This window comes from Oryctolagus cuniculus, chromosome 1 (assembly GCF_051225735.1).
Source record: "Oryctolagus cuniculus isolate XC-2025 breed Fujian yellow rabbit chromosome 1, ASM5122573v1, whole genome shotgun sequence".
Taxonomy (NCBI): domain Eukaryota; kingdom Metazoa; phylum Chordata; class Mammalia; order Lagomorpha; family Leporidae; genus Oryctolagus; species Oryctolagus cuniculus.
In genome coordinates, this window is record NC_142867.1 from 198,677,247 (window position 1) to 198,696,551 (window position 19,305).

The 19,305-nt window shown below is 43.6% G+C and overlaps 1 protein-coding gene across 14 annotated transcripts in view; it reads left to right on the top strand.

The window, feature by feature from the left end:
• RUSC2 (RUN and SH3 domain containing 2) overlaps nucleotides 1–19,305 on the top strand; it is a 76,693-nt gene that overhangs the window by 9,573 nt on the left and 47,815 nt on the right. For 3 of the 14 annotated variants that reach the window (XM_070053953.2, XM_070053960.2, XM_070053949.2), the window contains one exon: nucleotides 8,600–8,944. The exons of the other annotated variants lie outside the window; for them this stretch is intronic. The gene's annotated coding sequence lies outside the window, so the exon portion shown is untranslated. The remainder of the gene's footprint in view (nucleotides 1–8,599; nucleotides 8,945–19,305) is intronic. 14 annotated transcript variants of the gene reach the window in all.

The following is a 19,305-nucleotide window of genomic DNA, read 5'->3' on the forward strand; positions in this document are numbered from 1 at the left end:
GCCTAGGCCATTGCAGGCATTTGGGAAGTTAACCAGTGGATAGAATCTCTCTTTCAAATTTAAAAAAGGAAATCCTGAAGAATCTATACAAAAGACCAACTATAATTAATAAACTAGTTCAACAAAATTGTAGGATGCAAGTTTGATGTGTATGGGCTTTATTTTAGGCATGATGAAATATTCCAGTTAGATGTGGGTCACTCTTATAACTCTAGGAATATGCTTTAGAAAAAAAATAATGTACATTTTAAAAAGGTGAATTTTATGCTATATTTATTGTAAGTTAATAAAGCTAGTATTTTTAAAAATGATTACATTTATAACTTCATTTGAATAAAAGGATGAAAAACTAGATTTAAGCCCTTTGTGAAGGTCAGGCTTCAGCCTAAGATTTTCCTGCTGCCTTCCCCACACATTAGCAGTGGGGAATAGAACCTTGTGGAAGTTCTATTTTCTATTATATACATTCCCATTGCCAAACACAATGATGACTGGCATAAGCTCAATAAATACTTGCAGAATGAATGAAAGATCAATGGCTGAATGGATTATAAAGGCCTTACAAAAGGAAGATCTATGATCCAGACAGAATTAAGATAAATATATAAAAACATGAAAATAAAATAAATCACTATAAGCCTTTCCTTTCTGTTTACATCCTTTCTGTTTACGTGCATGTAAAATTTTTGCAGGGATGTAACTGTAGCATTAAATTTCTTTTAAAGTTTTTATTTATTTATTTGAGAGGTAGAGTTACAGACAGTAAGAGGGAGAGACAGAGAGAAAGGTCTTCCTTCCGTTGGTTCACTCCCCAAGTGGCTGCAACAGCCAGAGCTGCGCCGATCCAAAGCCAGGAGCCAGGAGCTTCTTCTGGGTCTCCCATGTGGGTGCAAGGGCCCAAGCACTTGGGCCATCCTCTGCTGCTTTCCCAGGCCACAGCAGAAGCTGGATGGGAAGAGGAGCAGCTGGGAATAGAACTGGCACCCACATGGGATGCCGGCACCACAAGCAGAGGATCAACCTACTGTGCCACAACGCCAGCCCCATAGCATTAAAATTGTTTTATTTTGTTTTGTTAAGATTTATTTGTTTATTTCAAAGGCAGAGTTAGGGAGAGAGAGGAAGAAGCAGAGAGATCTCCATCCACTGAGTTACTCCCTAGATGGCCACAATGGCCATGGCTGGGCCATGTCGAATCCAGGAGCCTGGAACTCCATCCAAGTCTCCTACGTGGGTTCAGGGACCCAAGCACTTGGGCCATCTTCCAGTGCTTTCCCATGCACATTAGCAGGAAGCTGGATTGGAAATGGAACAGCTGGAACTCAAACTCATCACTCATATGAGATGCCGGTATCACAGGTGGCACTTTAACCTGCACCATGATGCTGAGCCCTTATTTTGTATTCTGCTTTCTTTTAATTAACATTGTTTCATAAACATTTAACCATGTTGCTCTGTAGACTTTACAGTTTTTGACTTAGTGTATTCTATTTGTTTGTTGAAGTATCCTCACTGGTAGTCCTTTAACTTCATTGATATTATAATCATTCTTTTAAAAATGTACTTAGCTGGTAAAGCCTAACCCTGAATGAACATAACCCCTCACCTTCTCTGTGTTTGTATCCAAACAGTTAAACTTTGCTGGAGAAAATTACATAGCCCAGCAGATTTCTATCACTCTAAATTCATCATCACCAAACTTGGTGTTGTCAGCAATCTGGCTGTATTTCCCTAATAAGGTTCCTCCTCTACTCTTTGTAACAAAAGTCATACCTTTATTACTCTCTTCAACCTCTGACTTTTTCTCTGCCTGTTGATAATCTTGACTCATGTATTTCAGAAAGGAAAAGGAAGCCATCAGATGTGAACTCTGTTGCTTCCTACCACCAATCTATAAGTGTGTCTAAAACCATTCTTCCCTCTCTAGTTAGTGGAAGTATCTTACTTTCTGACACTGGCAAAGTAATCACTCCCTGTGCTTTGGATTGCATACTTTCCTACTTTATCTTGTCTGCTATGGTAAAACCTTTAAATATACACAGTTGGTTGCCCACCCAACAACTTCTCCATTCCTCCTGTGAAACAAAGCAGTTTAGATATCCACCTTTCTCCCCACATGCTTATAAAATATCTTAATGTAAATATTAGAATAGCTAGATATATAATGGTTGGGGTGGTAACAAAAGCTATGCTGTGACAAGGATGGCAGATCTCAATGACATGTTGAAATTCTGAATTAACTAACCCAACAGTAACTCTGCCTCTGGCCTTTTTGATATGTGTGACAATAACATTCCTCTATTGTTTAATCCATGTAAAGGTTGTTTTTTATATCTACACAACATAGAATATAGCATACTTTAAAAAAAAGATTTATTTATTTGAAATGCAAAGTGACAGAGTAAGAAAAAGAAGTCTTCCATTTGATGGTTCACTTCCCATATGGTCGCAACCTCCAGGGCTAGGCCAGGCCATAGCCAGGAGCCTGGAACTCCATTTTGGTTTCCAACCTGAGTTGCAGGGGCCCAAGTACTTAAGCCATCTTCCACTGCTTTCCTAGGCACATTAGCAAGGAGCTGGATCAGAAGCAGAGCAGCCAGGGCTTAAAACTCACATTCCAGTATGAGATGCTGGTATCACAAGTGCAACTTAACCCACTGTATCAGCTTCAGAGTATCATATCTAAGTGATATACTCTTTTTTTTTTAAGATTCATTTATTTATTTGAAAGTCAGAGTTACACAGAGAGAGAAGGAGAGGCAGAGAGAGAGAGAGAGAAAGAAAGAGAGAGAGAAAGAGAGAGAGGTCTTCTATCCACTGGTTCACTCCCCAGTTAGCCACAACAGCCGGAGCTGTGCCTATCTGAAGGCAGGAGCCAGGAGCTTCTTCCGGGTCTCCTACATGGGTGCAAGGGCCCAAGGACTTGGGCCATCTTCTACTGCTTTCCCAGGCCATAGCAGAAAGCTGGATTGGAAGTGGAACCGGGACTTGAACTGCACCCATATGGGATGCCAGCACTGCAGGCAGTGGCTTTATCTGTTACACCACAGCGCCGGCCCGTAAGTGATATACTCTTTAAGCCACCTCATATAAACTGATATTCTAAGTAAAAACATTGTGATTTCTATACAAATTGAACTTCCTGGCAAATCCCTGATGTCACCTTACTCTCACCTACCCCTTTTGATCTAATTGCTTCTCCTGAATTCAACTTATATAGAAATTCTGGAGCCAATACTGTTTCCCAAAACTCTCTTTTATAAACCTGCAACATCAGTGGGGACCAAAGAGAAAAGAAAAAAAGAATGAATGGCTACAATTACATTTCTCAGGACTGAAGGACATGAGTCTCTAGACGGAAGAGGCCCACTGAGTGCCTGGAACAGAGATAATCTACGCCACGTACTTCATCATGAAAATTTAGAATCCTAAGGATGTGGAGAAATTTCAAAACTCTTCTTTAAGTGTCAAAAAAGATTATATACAAATGTTGAGAATTAGAATAGCGTTAGACTAAAGAATGCTGGAATCTAATTAGTAAACAATGAACAATATTTTCAGTTTTCAAATAGAAATTTATTTCTAGCTTAAGATTTCATATACACCCAAATTACCAATTGTGAATGGTTAAAAAAAAACACCTTCGGGGCTGGCGCTGTGGTGTAGTAGGATAAGCATCTACCTGCAGCACCAGCATCCCATATGGGCCCCAGTTTGAGTCCTGGATGCTCCACTTCCTATCCAGCACTCTGCTGATAGACTGGGAAAACAGAAGATAGCCCAGATGCTTGGGCCCCTGCATCCATGTGGGAGACCTGGAAGAAGTTCCAGGCTCCTGGCTTCGAATTGGCCCAGCACCAGCAGTTGCAGCCATTTGGGGAGTGAACCAGTATATGGAAGACCTCTCTTTCTGCCTCTTTCTCTTTAACTCTGCCTCTCAAGTAAATAAATACATCATTAAGAAAAACACATTTTCAGAGTGCTTTTCAGGTATGTTGCCACTCTATATCCTTTCTTAAGGGGAAAAAATCATGAGATCTAGAACACAAAGCAGGCAACATAGGAGAGAGGCAATGGAAATTCATAGAGTGATGATAAAGAGAAACCAAAAGTGACAGTGGAGTCACACAGAGAGGAATCAGTTCAGATTGTAGAGGAAATCTGAAAGCTCTCCTGAAGGAGAATAACAACCGTGTTTGACCATTTGAAAATTGTATTGGCAGAAATTTTAAGAGTTCTGATGAAAAAGTTGAGAAGAATTAGAGGCAAATATGTGAACAAATCAAAAAAGAATAAAGCATTAAAAATCAAATATTATATAGTAATTACAAAAGTTTGTAGACTACTGAGCCATAACAAATACTGCTTATTAATTTAGTCAGAAATTGTAAAGAAGGTGAATATTAAAATGCTAAGTTTTTGTCTTCCATAGTAGGTCAAAAGGTAATGTTTACAAACAATAAATAATATGCATATTATTTATAAATATGGACATAATGCCAGTGATACAGCTAAAACGATTTAAAAGTAGTGTTATTTCAGAGTAGCACAGAAGTAGAAAAGGGTAAATCTAGGGATTGCTATCTTTTCTTGTTTTAAGATTTATTTATTTGAGGGGCCGGCACCGTGGCTCACTTGGTTAATCCTCCGTCTGCAGTGCCGGCATCCCATATGGGCTCCGGGTTCTAGTCCCAGTTGCTCCTCTTCCAGTCCAGCTCTCTGCTGTGGCCCAGGAAGGCAGTGGAGGATGGCCTAAGTGCTTGGGCCCTGCACCCGCATGGGAGACCAGGAGGAAGCACCTGGCTCCTGGCTTCGGATTGGCGTAGCTCCGGCTGTTGCGGCCATCTGGGGAGTGAACTAGCAGATGGGAGAACTCTCTCTCTGTCTCTGCCTCTCTCTAATTCTGCCTTTCAAATAAATAAAATCGTAAATAAATAAGTAAATCCCCTGAACCCACATCACTCTCTGTCCCATTTCTCTACTCTTAAAACAACCAGCCTTCACTGGCTACTCATGTGGTCTCTTCTTACTCTATTTTCCTTTCACTTTTGAGCCTTCTCTTGTCCAACTTCATTTCCTGCCAGTGTCCTGAAACTGTTTATGTCAGGATCTCCAGTGGACTCAGGTTGTCAAATATGAGGGATGCTTTTCATCCACACTGGCTAAGATACCAACCACTTCATTACCTCAGGGGTCTTTCTCACATCATTTCCTCTGCCCAGAATGCTGTTCCCTTCATCTGTTTGTCTTCCTTTCAACTTTGCCTTTAAGCCTCAGTTTAAACATCACCTTAGCAGAGAGGCCTTCCTGACAAATTCAGTCTTTGTTTCTTTGTTTGTTTGTTTGTTTTGTTTTGTTTTAAAAAGATTTATTTACGGGTCCGGCACTGTGGCGCAGTGGGTTAACGCCCTGGCCTGAAGCACCGGCATCCCATATGGGTGCCGCTTCGAAACCCAGCTGCTCCACTTCCTGTCCAGCTCTCTCTGCTGTGGCTTGGGAAAGCAGTAGAAGATGGGCCAAGTCCTTGGGCCCCTGCACCCACGTGGGAGACCAGGAAGAAGCTCCTGGCTCCTGGCTTCGGATTGGCACAACTCCGGCTGTTGTGGCCATCTGGGGAGTGAACCATCTCTCTCTCTTCTCTCTCTCTCTCTCCTCTCTCTCTCTCTCTCTCTCTCTGCTTCTCCTCTCTCTGTGTAACTCTGACTTTCAAATAAATAAATAAATCTTTAAAAAAAACAAGATTTATTTATTTGAAAGGGAAGGAGGGAGGGAGGGATAGAGAGAGAGAGAGAGAGAGAGAGAGAGAGGTCTTCCATCTGCTGGTTCCTTCTCCAAATGGCCGCAATGGCCAGAGCTGAGCTGATCTGAAGCCAGGAGTTTCCTCTGGGTCTCTCACTTGGGTGCAGGGGCCCAAAGACTTGGGCAATCCTCTGCTGTTTTCCCAGGCCATAGCAGAAAGTTGGATTGGAAGTGGAGCAGCCAAGACTTGAACTGGTGCCCACATGGGATGCCGGCGCTGCAGGCCAGGGCTTTAACCCATTGTGCCACAGCATGAGCCCCGACACATTCAGTCTTAATCAGGTCCTCTTAATATACCCTGTACTGTTTGTTCATGGTATTTATCACAGTTTATAATTATATTTTTATTTGTGTTGCCTTTCTACACTAGATTGTAAACTCCATGAGGGCAGGGATCCTGTCTCTTTTGTTAAGGACTATATTCCTAGCAATAATCTCAACTCTTGATCCATAGGAATCTTTGCCTAGATTGTGTTAATAGCCCTAGAAAGAGGTTTTGAGGGAGAAACTAGAAATAGAATATTGGTTGTAGGAATTCGAAGAGAAGGAAGCTGGAGAAACTTCACTAAAGCAGAGCTCTAGGACTTGGGAGGGTCACATGGTAATCATGTCTGGAAATAATTAGACCTTTTAAGGAGAGTCTTGTGAGCCCATGAGTTCATTTGGAGGACTTGCTTTTCCTGTGCTCTGTTGACAGTGGGCAGTTTAGATAATCATGTACCCAGCTGTGTTCACTGGGTGGGAAATTCTTGATTCCCAGATAAGTTGCAAATTCATTCTTTCCATATACTCCCATGGGATGTTTCCTGGGACAGAGCTGCTCTATAAGAGAACAAGGCCATGAATCAAGATTAAAGAATTTGATGTAGTGTGTCTCTGGAAAGAAAATGCTACCTATGACAGCTCCTTATAGTAAATTGATAAACTGAACAGTAGCACAATCTTAGAAAGCAGTCGAGGGGATTGGGTTCAAGAAAAAAAGAAAAGATTCCTGATTGACATTTATTATAGTCCTTACCAAATGTCAGTCACTTTCCTCAATGTCTTGTATGTCTTTTTTGTAACTCCCACCACCATTCTATAAAAAATGTGTTATTCCTGTTTTAAAATGAAACTGAGTCAAAGGGGATCAAATAACTTACATGGAACTACAAAATGAATCTTTAAGTACAGAGTTGTATACCCACCTTTTTGTAGCTCCCCACATTAACTAAAAAGAAACAGAAATGAGTGGTTGGAAGCTGGAAAGAGCAAGTCAGGATTCTATTTCTTTATTATAATTGATAGTAGTTTGTTAGCTGGAGTTGCTATGCCTTGTATAAAAATGTATAATGTAGGCCGGCGCCGCGGCTTACTAGGCTAATCCTCCGCCTAGCGGCGCCAGCACACCGGGTTCTAGTCCCGGTCGGGGCGCCAGATTCTGTCCCGGTTGCCCCTCTTCCAGGCCAGCTCTCTGCTGTGGCCAGGGAGTGCAGTGGAAGATGGCCCAGGTGCTTGGGCCCTGCACCCTATGGGAGACCAGGAAAAGCACCTGGCTCCTGGCTCCTGCCATCGGATCAGTGCGGTGCGCTGGCTGCAGTGCGCCGGCCATGGTGGTCATTGGAGGGTGAACCAATGGCAAAGGAAGACCTTTCTCTCTCTCTCTCTCTCTCACTGTCCACTCTGCCTGTCAAAAAATTAAAAAAAAAAAATGTATAATGTGAATGAGGACTGAACTCCAGCAGAATGAGTAGAAATAAAAGTGGAGTTCAACTGACAGCAGGTTATTGATAGATTCTGATGACTCTTCAAGGGCCAGAGTTTCCAGTTCAAACATAATTTTAGTTACCAATACAGCATAAACTGGTCTCTGACTAATAAATAAGTTAATTGACCCCGTGGGACAGAGCTGTCAATTACGACTTAACTGTCTTTCCTTTGAATGCAGCACATTCCAACAGCCTACTTAATAGTTTGTGTAGTCAGATGCATTTGGTCTCCCTGGGTGAACTGCAAGCTCCATGAAGGCAGGCACCAGCTCTGTCACGTTCACATTGTACATGCCTGATACTTCACAGGTGCTCAGTTAATATTTAGTGATCAATTCATCTAGTCCTTGGGTAAGGCTTTGGTATCTGTGAGGGTCTTCAAAAAAGTTTGTGGAGGGGTGGGTGTTTGGCCTAGCAGTTAAATGCTGATTGGGATGCCCACATCCCAGTATTGGGGTGCCCAGGTTCAAATCCCAGCTCCTCCTCCAATTCCAACTTCCTGCTAAGGTACACCCTTGGAGGCAGCAGGTGAAGGCTCAAGTTGTTGGGTCCCTGCAACCCATATGGGAGACCTGAATTGAGTTTTGAGTTTCTAGCTCTCAGCTTTGAGCTGGCCCAGTCGCAAGCTGTTGAGGGTATCTGGGGAGTGAATCAGTAGATGAATGCACTCGCTCTCTCGCTCGCTCTCTCTCTGTTTCTCCCCCTTTCCCTTTTTCTCCCTCCCCCACCTCTCAAGTAAATGAATAATGATGTTTTTAAATTTGTGGGAAAATGGAATTAAAAGATAACATGCATTTTCCGTGAGTGTGTTGAAGAGCCCTTGTAAGACTCTCAGGACCACAAATTCCTTTATGCATTTACCTAATGCAGGAAAGGAAGCCCTCCCAGAGTGCTGCTAGTCTTCTGGCTTGGGCTGTTAGATTCCCCAGGTCTTGCTTCCTACGGGTGGGGCTCCAAGACTTGATGCCAGATGAGCTGAGTTTCTGGCAGAGGGGCTAGTTCTTGTTCTGAGGTCTTAACTATAAATGGATTCTGCTGTTTCCTGTCCCCAGGTGAACTCAGTGGGCCTGCAGCTGGCAATGGGAGCCCAGAGATAATGGCTTCTCTGCTGGAACCTGCCTACCTCTGACCAAGAGATGGCACTGGTATAGGCTGACCAAGCAGGAAATTCCAAACCCTCTTCCTGAAACTCTAAGCAGCTTAAGAATGGAGTTGGAATACCTCCCCATGAAGAGAGCCCAGTCTTATGTAACTTTATAGACGGCCTTTTTGAGGAAAAAAACAAACTGTTCCTCAGCTAGCGCTGGACTTTTTGAGACACATCCTGCATTCCTTCCTAGCTGCTCAGCAACTCCTACTGGAAGCAGCTAAGAGGACAGAATTGAAGACTGGCCAGGGTAAGGGAGGAGACAGGAAGAAAAGGGTGGGGGGAAGGGGCGTCTGGTTCTGGCCGAAGCATGCTGTTCGGTTCTTATGCCCGGGACCTGCATTAGAGGGAGTGCAGTGCGGGTGGGGTGGGAACTCTAGGAGAGGAGTTGGTTGTACCAAAAGCCAACCACTTTGCTAGGCATCCCACAGCCTAGCAAAGAGGACTAGTACTACATGTGTAAGCATGTTCACAGCTAGGGCCAGAGCTGTGGCATAGTGGGTTAAGCTGCCGTCTGCGAGCCCAGAATCCCATATGGGCACCTGTTGGATTCCCAGTTCCACTGCCCCACTTCCAATCCAGCACCCTACTAATGGCCTGGGAAAAGCAGCAGAAGATGGCCCAACTGTTTAGGCCTGAGCCACCCACAGAGGAGTCCCAGATGAAGCTCCTGGCTCCTGGTTACAGTCTGGCTCAGCCCTGGCCATTGCAGCCTGCTATCTGGGGAGTGAACCAGCACATGGAAGATTCTCTCTCTCTCTCTCTCTCTCTCTCTCTCCAACTCCAACTTTCAAATAAATTAATTTAAAAAATGTTCACAGCTACAATGAACCAAATTGTGTTCTGCAGGAAGACAGTTTTCCAATTAAGTTTGGTAAAGATTAAGTCCTCCTTTGTTCAGTTCAGTAATCGTTTTAGGCATCTATCATGTGCTAGACTTTAGGCTAGGTTGAGTGATTTCCAAGATGTAGGAGATAGTCTCTATCCTCAGTGTGCAACCAAGGGGAAAAGAGAAGCTATTTAAATAACTATACTTCTTTGCTTTTTTAAAAAAAAATTACTTGTTCGTTTGAAAGGCAGAGTTAGAGAGAGAGAGAAGGAAAGATAGAGATCTTCTATCTGCTGGTTCACTCCCCAAATGGTAGCAATGGCTGGAGCTGGGTTAGTCTGAAATCAGGAGCCAGGAACGTCTTCCAGGTTTCCCACATGGGTACAGGGGCCCAGGCACTCAGATGATCTTTGGTGCTTTCACAGGCCATTAGCAGGGAGCTGGATTGGAAGTGGGGCAGCCAGGACTCAACCAGTGCTCATATGGGATGGCAACACCACAGGCGGTGGCTTTACTCATTATACCACAGCACCAGCCCCTACTTCTTTGCCTTATAGCCCTTGGTGCTTTATGTAATTCTTGTATCTTAACTCTCCTCTATAAAAATGGTAGGAGGTTTATGTCTACCTGTGACTAATGTACTAATTCAAGGAAAAAAAAATCCCCCCTCTTCAGGTAGGACTGTTATTTTACAAAATTGTTAGTGAAAGGAACAGGCACAAGTTTAGAGTATCTTCATCCTAATTGTTTTATTTCCATAATTTTTCCAAGTTGATGTAAAGCATTTCAAGACTTTGTCACGTGAATCTTCCAAAATAACATTTAGCTTTCTCAGTGAAACCCAGTTTGCCCCAGGACATGCCTGCGGCTTTTGCTTCTTCCCTGAAGTTAGACACTCAATAGGCATTCGATAAGCACTGTCCCAGTAGAGGTGTCTGTCCTCTTTCATGCTGATGTGAGCAGTGCCTCGTGTCTTCTGTGCTGATGTGGCCCATGAAGGTCAGGCTTTCAGGCTTCTGAGGATTCCGGAGGGCCCAAAAAAGCCCATCAACCTGTTTACTGCCAGAATTCTCAGAAATTACAAGTAAACAAAAAAGAAGAAAATGTGTATCCATTTTTAAATAAAAATGTTTAATTTTAAATAAAAATTGTACTTCATAATTTGCTTTATTAAAAAAAGCAATGTCCTGGGTACAGTTTTATCATAGCAACCATCACAACACAATGTTTTATTATGCTTTGTAGAGTATATCATTGCATGGATTGTGCCACAATTATTTAACTAATTCACTAATAAGGGAATATTTAGAATATTTTCTAATGTTTTTGCTTTTAATAGTGCTCAGCAGATATCCCTATGCATATAAATTTGTGTGATTTTTCAATATAATTTATTAATACATTTCATAGAAGTAGGCTGAAGAATATGCTTCTTTCATATTTTGCTGCATATTACTTGACTGCCCGCTTGAATATTTCATTCACTCATTTGAGAAACTTTATCTACTCTATATGCCAGACACTGTTGTCAGAACAAAACTAATCCCAAGCTGCTCAACACTGGACAGCCAATACACCAGAGAGGAGAGCTGACCCAGGAGTGGCTACCAGGAAGAAAGCAGACTTTGTGGTCCTAGATATGCCCTTCCCCAAGTTGCAAGCTAGCAGGATGACTTTTCAAGGAGAAAAGGTCATTGCAGGAGGTCAGGGAAGACAGTGGGTCAGCAGACTAGCCACAGTAACAAGACTGGTCCCAGATAAATCAGAAGATTAGCAGTAGTTAGCTTGTGTTAGTAAAGATGGGGAAAGAGAAGGGAAGATGCTGTTATAGCAGCAGATAAGGATAGACAGAGTTCCAGCCTCGCGGAGCTTGCTGTCGAGTGTTAGAAGCCAAGGAACAATTATAAAAAGCACACAACCATGGCACATAATGTAGGCTAGTAAGAGCCAAGGAATGTGTGATAGTTTAACTGAAAACCTGCAGTAATTAGGAATTAGCCACATAAATGGAGAAGCAGTGTTCAGTTCGTAGAATTGATGGTATAACTGCAGGGCAAAGGATGAGACTGAAACGGCCAGGGCCATGGCTCACTAGGCTAATCCTCCACCGGCACCCTGGGTTCTAGTCCCAGTTGCTCCTCTTCCAGTCCAGCTCTCTGCTGAGGCCTGGGAGGGCAGCGGAGGATGGCCCAAGTCCTTGGGTCCTGTGGCCCAGGAGAGCAGCGGAGGATGGCCCAAGTGCTTGGGTCCCTGCACCCACATTGGAGACCGGGAGGAGGTACCCGGCTCCTGACTTTGGATTGGCGCAGTGCCGACCGTAGCAGCCATTAGAGGAATGAACCAATGGAAGGAAGACCTTTCTCTCTGTCTCTCTCTCACTGTCTATAACTCTCTCACTGTCTAACTCTGCCTGGCAAAAATAATGAGACTGAAGAGGTGAGTGATGAAGGGCAGAGTATACCTTTAAGGAGTTTGGATTTTATGGAAGGCCTTGAGGGTTTTTTAAGCAAGAGAGTGATATAAATAGATCTCATTTTCAAAGGATAACTCTTTAGAGGGAGATCAAGTTAGAGCTGACATAGGAATTCAGCCAGCTGATCAGTACAGGTTAGTCTTAAGTAGCAGAAGGGATGGAGAGGTATGAATAGAATAATAAGACAATTTTTTTTATGTAGTAGGATAAATAAAGTTGAAGGATATATGGATAACAGAAATCCAAAATTGGTGACTTGAATAAGGTAAAAGTTAATTTCTTTCTCAACAATCAAAGCAGAAATCCAGAGATAAACAGTCCTGGGCTGGAATGGCAGCTCCACAGTCATTAGAAGACCTGGGTAGGCCCCTTCCACTTATTTGCTCTGCTGTCCCTCGATCATCTTTATGGCTTACTGAACTTCTGTTCACCATATCTACCTCCTAGCGCAGGATGGAGAATGAAGGATGCCTCCTGTCGGTCATAAAGAGATTACCCAGAAGTCCCACACGACACTTATACCATAACTCAGTCAAATGACCTACCTGCAAGGGAGGTGAAAATGTAGCATTTTAGTTGGGTAGCATTGTACGCAGCTAAATATTTGGGTTCTGTTAGTTTGAAAGAGAAAAGGAGAATGATTTTTTTTTTTTTTACTTGAAAAGTAGAGAGGCAGAGAAAGAGAGGCAGACAGATCTATCCACTGAGTCATTCCCCAAAAGGAGGTAAGAGTCAGGGCTGGGCCAGGCTGAAGCCAGAAGATGGAAACCCAGTCTGGGTCTGTCATGTAAGTGGCAGGGACTCAACTACTTGAGCCAGCACCTCTGCTTTCCAGAGTGGGCGTTAGCAAGAAACTGGAATCAAGATCTGAGCCAGGACACAAACCCAGATACTCTGATACAGGATGCTGGCAACCAAGTGGAGTCTTAACCACTACACCAAATGTCCACTGTGGGAGAATGAATATTTGATTGGCAATTAACATATTCAGCCCTGGGAAAGTGTGAAACTAATTCAATTCATCTGAATTGTTTACAAAATACATAGATTGCACAAAGATATACATATGTCAGTGTTTGAGAGAGATTTATTTGGCCACTGGGCAAAGATTTAGCATATTAAAATTCTGTTTTATTCTTGTCAAGAATGAACAAGTGTTAACTCCCCTGCTTAAATGTGAACGTAACTATATTGATTTGTCTTAAATCACTACCACATGAAATTGCCATGTTTGAGATGTTCAGTATCTTGTCATTCATTAATATTTAAACTATGTAAAGACAGAACAATGGATTGCTGCTGCATATTAATCCCACATTAAGACATTTGCTTATTGTACTCCACCAAGGATATTAGCAGTATATTATAAATGTGGAGAGAGTAAGGGCTTTGATATTAGATGAGAAATCCAAACACAAGTCCCTTACTTTCTAGCTCTGTGATCTTGGATAGCATTAATTTCTGCAAGAACCTCAATTTGCTCAATTACAAAATAGGAATGATAATATTTACTTGAGATGCTGGTTAAATCCCCCATGATCCACATTTGCATGTCTAGTCTCAAGTCACAGTTTCTGACTCCTTTTTCCTGGCAGTGCAGACCCTGGGAGACAGTGGTGATGACTCAGCTGGGTCCCTGCCTTCCACATGGAGAGCTGAATTGAGTCCCCGGCTGCCAGCTTAGGCCCTGACTCTGGTCCAGCCATTGTGGGTATCTGGAGGATGAGCTGGCAAATGGAAGTTTTCTATCTAGTGTTTTTGTCCCTCTCTATCTGCTTCTCAGATAATTAATTAACTAATTAATTACAATATTTGCTTTGCATGGTTACTGTGAAGATTCAAAATGTATTTATGAGGGGCCAGTGTTGTGGCTCAGGGAGTTAAGCTGCCATTTGCAACACCAGCATCCCATATCTGAGCACCAGTTCAAGTCCCAGCTGCTCTGCTTCCTGTCCAGCTCCCTGCTAATGTGCCTAGGAAAACAGCAGATGATGTGGGTCCCTGCCACCTATTTGGGAAACCCAGATGGAATTCCTGGCTCCTTGTTTCAGCCTGGCTCAATTCTGGCTGTTGTAGGCATTTGGGCAGTGAACCAACAGGTGGAAAATCTCTTGCTCGCTCTCTCTCTCTCTCCCTCTCCCCTTCAGTCTCTGTTGCTCTGCCTTTCAAATAAATTAATCTTTTTAAAAAATACATTTATGACATATTTAATATGATGGATAGCATAGTAAATAATAAATAATACCTCATGTTATTATAAGTATTAGACTCCAGCTGTGTCATTCATTTCCCTCTAGCTCATGTTATATGGAAAGCTATAATCCCAAAGATTCACTAACCATTTGTACATCATTCTTAGGTTGCCCCCATAGAGTTTGATCCTATTTACAAAACCTGTGATAGTCAGCCGGCGCCGTGGCTCACTAGGCTAATCCTCCGCCTTGCGGCACCGGCACACCGGGTTCTAGTCCCAGTCGGGGCGCCGGATTCTGTCCCAGTTGCCCTCTTCCAGGCCAGCTCTCTGCTGTGGCCAGGGAGTGCAGTGGAGGATGGCCCAAGTGCTTGGGCCCTGCACCCCATGGGAGACCAGGAGAAGTACCTGGCTCCTGCCATCGGATCAGTGGTGCGCCAGTTGCAGCGCGCTGGCCACGGCGGCCATTGGAGGGTGAACCAACGGCAAAGGAAGACCTTTCTCTCTCTCTCTCTCTCTCTGTCCACTCTGCCTGTAAAAAAAAAAAAAAAAAAAAAAAAAAAAAAAAAAAAAAAAAAAAAAAACAAACCTGTGATAGTGTGTACATTGGTTGTAAAGCACTAAGTCTTTGAGTCTTTGCTTGAAATGGACTCACCCATCCTCATGCCTTTCATCCATACTTACTGTGTTCAAACCTATCTGTCTGGGTAGTTTTCTTGTTATATACAACTAGACCACATACAGAACTGGAGAGCAGGGGGATTAGGGCCTGAGCCATTGCAAGTGTGGATTTGGATCCTGGGAGCAGGGAGGCGGGGAGAATGCCTTGTAAAGGCATGGAATAGTATCGTTCAGCAGAAATAGAAAGATAAAGATGGTTTATGGTTCCATCTACACCCCAGAATGATAATGCAATAAACCAAATTCCACAGATGCTTTTGAAGTGCTTTATGTGAGGGAAATTAGCCAGCCTGTCAGCTCCAGTACAAATAACCTCAGGGATCCTCCTTCACATTCCTCACTGGCTCCTTAGAGGGGCCACCTCTGAAATATCTGCATCAGCCCTGTGGGAAGAAGAAAGCCATCTTTAGGTAGGCCCAAGAAGGTCAGAACTTTGAGATTATAGAGCTTGAATAAAGAGGTCTTTTAAGAGCTAGAATAAGGGTCAGCAAAGGATGGTGCACAAAACTGAGAATGACTTGTACATTTTTAAAAGGATTGGGGAAAAAGTATATTATACATTTTTAAATTGCTAAGGGAGTACATTTCAAATGTTTCCACCACAAAAAGTGATGATATGCTAATTAGCTTGAGTTAATCATTCCACATTGTGGGTGTTGATCATTACTTTGTATTCCATGTATACAAATAATTACCAACTATAAATTATACAACTAATTATTGATTTATAATTATTAATAAGTTATTAACTAACAACAAAATTTAAAATGCAAAGGCTATGTGGCAGAATTATGTGTCCCATGAAGCCAAAATATTTACAATCTGGCCCTTTATGGGAAGAGTTTGCTGATCCCTCAAACAGAGGCCCCTTCTCTGAAAGGTGGTCGGGCTCACCAGAGTCAACAAGGAAGCTTAAACATCTCTTGAATCCCAAGGTAGGCATTGGCAAAAACAAGATGTCAAGAACAGATTTCGATTTCTCCTCTTCGAGTTCTGGAGGCCTAGATGAACCGCATCCTGAGGGACTGCTGGGCTGGAAAGAGTGAAGGCTTGTGTTGGGTTTGGAATACAGTCTTGCCTTTGTTCTGACTGAGCAGTGGAATGAATCCCTTCATTAATGTTGCTTTCTCAGGACTTTTAGGCCAACCCCAGTAAATCTTGCTGCTGAATGAGCTATCTGGGATACAAGCCTCAGACAAGTGTCCTGGGCCCTCAAATGGGGGGGGTGGGGGGTGGGGGTGGGGATTTGGTTTGTAACTCCCAAATCTAGCAGTGGGGAAAGTGAAGGTTTTTCATCTGGCTTGCATGTTTTAACTTTTTCTATTATTACACTTTAGAGGAAATTAATACATTATATCTAGGTAAGCAGATTCCTCACTGTTTCACCTGCTCCTCAAAAAAAAAAGTGTGAACCGGAGGCCTGAAAGAAGGGCACAGCAGCTCTGAGCATGGACCAGGCCCACTTCCCAACAGGGCCTCTGTGACCCAGAATGCCAGGGCTCTCCACCTAGATCAAAACTTGACAGCATTTGCATTTCCTATTACTTTTTTCCCCCAAAACATTTTCCCTTGCCTTACCATCAGGGACTTAATACAATTAGTCCGTTTCCAGATGGTAAACCTCAAGCTTTGAGAGGACAGGTACCCTGCCCCAGATGACCCAGCAAGTTAGAGGAAAAGCCAAGAATGAAAGCAGTGTTCCCATCTTCGGGCATCCTGCCACTATCCTAGGCACGGGCAGCTTCCAGATAGGGCTGAGATCAACCTCCCTTATCACTAGTGATCAAATTTAGTTGTTTCTGAGGCTGCATTGTTCTGATGACCAAGTGAACAAGCCTTGTATGATGGAGGAAAAAAAAACGTATTGACTAATGGTTTACCAGCCTGCCTTCCTGCCAACATCCCAGCTCCTAAAGGAATCGGTATGTTGTGTCACCGAGGATGGTTATGAGTCAGCCACAGGCAGGACAATGATGGAGTCACTATTATGTGAGCTTGGCTGCTTTTTTTTCCACTTCAGCATTCCTACCTGGTGTGTGGTACATTTTTGTCATTCCACAATAGTCTGCCAGCACGTGGCACCCAGCACGCCATCTACATCTATTTACATCAGCTGTCTGGCTGTCAGCCTCCTCTTAACTGCTGTCTGCGTGCTGGGGCAAGTAGAAACCTGTGCCAGGAGCTGCCTTGCAGAGGCAGAGTGGGACACCCAGAGGGCTCCAGATACTGTGGTCCGAGTCAGGTCCCTAGAACCTTAGTTTATCCCTTGGGGACTACGGAGACTTTGAGGAAAGATTATCTGGGCACTGGCTGCCAGCCAGATGAGGCTTGCTTCTTGGTGTTTCTATCCTGTTGTGTCTAGGAAGGAAGCTCTGGTGACACAGATCTTCAAGGAATCTGATGTACCTGCTAATAACCAGGAAATCATTTGAGAACCAGCCTAACCTCTGCTTTGTCTTAAATATTCCATAAAGCCTTCTCAAGAAGACTTTCTGTCAGCAGATGTCAGAACATCACATGTCAACACTTGCTACACTAATCTTGAACTGGTGACTGATAAGCTGAGCTGGTTAGCTGAGTGGCAGTTTTTCCTTGTTTTTATTTAGATCATTTCCAGTGCAGCTAATTTGTGTATGTTGTGCATATCCTGTACAAAATAACATATTAGGTCTTTTGTCCGAAGCCTACCTGGCTCAAAAAAAAAAAAAAAAAAAAAGTGAACAAGGCCTACCTGGCTTAGGAGAATGCTGTGGGCAACAGCTTTCCATTTGAGATCCAGCTGATCCTAGAGATTTGGAACTAGACAACTGAACATTGGGGCGCTCTGTTTTCCTTTCCCCTTCCCAGTCTCTGTTAATGCAGAACTGTTTTCAACAAGGCTTGCTTCCTCCAGAATCCAACTTAGCAACCTGGAGAAGCCTGAGGCCACTCCTATAGCAGGAAGCTGCCCTACATTTGGGCAGTAACCAGTAGAACTTGATACTGACGCCAGAGTGTAAAAATAAACACCTCCTACAGTTCTGTCTTAATCCATTGGCATCAGAGTTGCTATTATTAACTCGTAGGCCTCACAGGCAGCTGTGATGGGCAGACAGCAGCCTGGACAGACCTATCTTGCCATCTTGGGATCATATTGTTTCTTCCCTTCACCTACTGGGATCTGATCTGAGCCCCAGAAGAGGCACCGGCAGTCTGGGAGCATGCCCTACACAGGCAATGCCGGAGTTGGATTAGTGTCTTTGGTTCGAAGAGCCTCAAGTCTCCAGGGTCCAGCCTACTGGGGTGTAATGGACACAAGATGATGGACTTAGTCTGAGTACAGGGGAGAGAGACAAGAATGACTGTCTTCCATTTCCTTTGGCTCTTCCAAAGAGATTTTTGCCCGCCAGTTCCCTGAACCTGCAGCCTATAGATTTACTGGGAAACTGAGAAAGGAGAGAGGAAAGGACTCTGCTGGCCATCTGCCAAAGATACAGTCCTAGTAGTGACTTATTACTGAGCACTTACCACATGTCAGTACTTTACTCATGTGTAACATCTTATTTAATTCTACATCAAGCCTTTGAGGTTCCTGATACTTGGGACTCAGGCCAGACTCCAGCCACCACTTTTTAAATTTTTTGTTTGAGTAAACAAAAACAAAAAATTACTAATACTTTAGTGTTATATCTTAAACCCAGTTAATAATGTACAGAAATGGTCTTTGCTGCCACCTGCTAGTGAGGCCTACCCAGTACTCTTACCAAGCACCTTGTGCTGGACTCCAGAGACTGTCTCCAAATTCTGCTGGAAGATAGGACTTTGATTGGGAGTCAGGAGTTTCAGGGACAGTGACCCCTCTGCTGAGAACTCAGCCAACTAGAACCTGGTTTCCCAGGGGAACAAGGCGGTGATGGCTTCTGGCAGTCATGCTGAAGACAGGATATACTTAAATGAAGAGAGTTCCTTGAAGGGCAGCTAGCTTCCCTCTCCTTTTATCTCCCGACTCTGGTCCCACAACTGGCTTGTGTAATCCAATCTAGATTCTTCTCATAGCCTACTTCACCGTGCATATGTGCCCTTTTATTTACAGCTTTGGACAAACTGATTGGATAGCAGCTTACCAGCCTGCGTGCTTCATTCTGTGAGGCGAGGGGGCAGGGACTGGGAAGAAGCAGAGAACCCTCTGGCCTTGCTTCCTGGAGACCAGGAGCCAAAGGGAACAACCAAGCAATAAGCAAGGGGCCGACCACACTGAACAATGGAGGAGCAGCATGGGGGGGCTTTTTTCCAGCTAATTTGCTCCTGCAGAGAGCTGGCCAGCAGGCCTTGCTGGGACTTTCTGACATCCACCCTGGTACACTGTCTTTAGTCTTGCTGATTCTGCTCCTTGCTGCTCACCCACACCTAGCACTGGGAGGCTTTGTCCCGGGGGCCTCGTTTACTGCCGCATTCTCC